The 2,605-nt window shown below is 30.7% G+C and overlaps 1 long non-coding RNA gene across 1 annotated transcript; it reads left to right on the forward strand.

Annotated features, from left to right (window-relative positions):
- The first annotated feature begins 883 nt into the window (after window positions 1–883).
- Window positions 884–1,932, forward strand: LOC129941649 (uncharacterized). Its single transcript, XR_008780901.1, has 4 exons — window positions 884–1,391; window positions 1,467–1,592; window positions 1,663–1,743; window positions 1,809–1,932. It is a non-coding gene; the product is annotated as an uncharacterized LOC129941649 (long non-coding RNA).
- Window positions 1,933–2,605: the final 673 nt, after the last annotated feature.

Raw genomic sequence — 2,605 nt, forward strand, 5'->3', positions numbered from 1 at the left:
GGCACTCACAAGTTTCAGATTTTTTTTTCACTTCAAATTCCAGGACATTCGAAACCTTTATATCAATAGATATAAAACGTTCATTATGTTTTTCAAGTAGCCATTAGTTTAAGAAAAATGTCATATTTGCTGTTTTTGAAACATTTATATTTAAATCTCAGTTCTAGAGCAAGCAAGCAAATTCACTTCAAAAGTAGATTTATTTAATTTTTAAAGATCTTAAAAGTTTTTGTATTCAATAAAAAATCAATGGGAAGAAATAAATTTTATTTTAAGATTTAAAAATGTATCTGCATTTCTCAAAAAAGATTAACTTATTTTTTTTTTGCAAAATCAAAAGACCGGTTTTTAAATTGATTTTTGTATATACAGTTTTTAAATTTTGTGTGTAGTTGTTAAGTGCTTATTAATTTACATTTTACATGGAGGCCCTATCGAGTTTTGTTATAAAAAAGCAATATTTTTTTAAAATTTAAAAAAAAAATGTATTGACATTCTTAAGAAAACTTTAAAGAATACCAATTTTATGAAGGGTACTCTTCTGGGTCAATACCAAAATATGTTTTTCTTGAAGAAAGAAGCCAAATTAAGGACAACATTTAGAAAGTTTCTAATTTTCCTGTTGAAAAAATAAAAAAAAGCCTTCTTATCAATTTGACGATCTCTTATTCAAGTTTTTTTTTAAGAACCAGAATATTTGCTCTTTTTCTTACAAACAAATTTTATGAACATAATTTAAAGCATTACAAAAGTTTTTCTAAATTCTAAATTGAGTGAATCAAAAATTTAGTTATTTTTGACAGCAAACCACTTTTTGGAAAATGTCGTTAAATTATACTAACAAATCTTTAGATGAAATCTTTATTTATACAACTTAACTGTATCCCAGTAGGAAATTTGCTCACCAATGAAAATTTTGTGTGAAATCGCCAAGGAAATCAGCTACTCGAATCATTTAGGAATAGCATGCAATGAAATCCTTACTGAAAGGCATTGCGTTTTTCCTATGATTATACAATCCACCCTATCTTTTTCCTTGTAAAATATTTCATTCCCGATATGAAGCACGAGATGGGTGTTTTGTTTTTGTTTATATTTGCCTTTTTCTTCTCTACCTGCCACTGAATAATGCGGAGATTGGCTTCAGTTTTAGAATTTCAATGCTCGGGTTTTTTACATACAATAAAAAATTGCCGTTCCCGTTCGTCAGCCTGGTTTGCTTCGAGAAACAAAGTTATTTCCAACAACAACGACCGACGGTGATGGCGACGCATGGTTGAAGGATTGCAATGTTCGGGTTTTTTACATATCATAAAAACTTCGATTCGCGATCGTCAGCCTGGTTTGCTTAGAAACAAAGTTATTTCCAACAACAACGCACAGTGTTCGGGGTAAGTGATTTTTTTTTTGAGAGCATTGTTGTTTTTTCAAAAAAACAGTTTTCAGTTGAATTTCATTGTTCATAGTGTCAACAAGTGAGTAAAGCTTAAAGTTATTAAAAAGAGTTTAGAAAATAAATTATAATTGTAAAAAAGTGAATATTTTGGTAAATTGGTAGAATTTGTGTTCAAATGGACAAGAAAAATATTCAGGTAATTTCATTTAAATTACAAATCCCTTTCTACAATTATCTAATCCTATTTTATTGCTCTTTTTTTAAAGGCTTCCGGATCTAAACAGTCGGCAATGGACTCCATTGAATTTTCACCCACAAAGCAGCCAAGGCAGATTTTTAAGAAAACGGTAATTATAACTATTATTATTTTATTAAATTAAATTTCTATATATCTGCTTTACATTTTGTATAGAATCAACAAGATATGATAGACGAAATGAGAGCGGACATTAAAAGTTTGTGTGTCACCACGGAGCAGCTAAAAAATGGAATCTGCACATTGGCAGCATTTTTTTCAATAAAATCATAAAAATTTACGTGGCTGTTTTTTTTTTAAATATTTGTATCCAAAGATTTAGGTATGAGTAAAAAATAATTCGATAATAAAAACATGATTGACTTCATTTATGCACATTCACTACATTTTTCACCAGGTCAATTTGCATTAGTGAATGAGTTACATTGGCTTCCCTAAGGAAACCACTGGTCAATATTCATTTATGAAAAAGGCATTCAATTTTGCAAAGTGAATTCCTTGGTGAACATTCATCACATTTTTCACCAATGTAAAGTACACAAGTATATCAGCAACTCCACTAACCCAGTGATTTCCCCGGTGTGAGTTCACGGTATTTTTCATCAACTACAATTCACTTTGGAATACACCAAATGCACTTGCTTGGTGATTTCCTCTCTGAACAGTCACCATGAAATTCACAACTTGGTGAACGCCAATCCAATCCCCATGTTAATTTCACTGATGTTTTCACCATGTTTTCATGGGGTGTAGCTTCCATTCACCAAGGAAAAAGTTGGTGATTCACCGATGAATTTTTTGAAATTTCCTACTGGGATAAGCTTTTTTGCTCATATGACCCCCCCCCCTCTGGATCGTCGATTGGTCAAAAGTTGATGTATTTGGGGTGCGTAATTGGAAATTGATTCGTTTAAATCAAGTTTAAATCAAGTAATTGTGTGGTTCCGTATTAT

The sequence above is a fragment of the Eupeodes corollae genome, chromosome 1 (genome assembly GCF_945859685.1).
Source record: "Eupeodes corollae chromosome 1, idEupCoro1.1, whole genome shotgun sequence".
Taxonomy (NCBI): domain Eukaryota; kingdom Metazoa; phylum Arthropoda; class Insecta; order Diptera; family Syrphidae; genus Eupeodes; species Eupeodes corollae.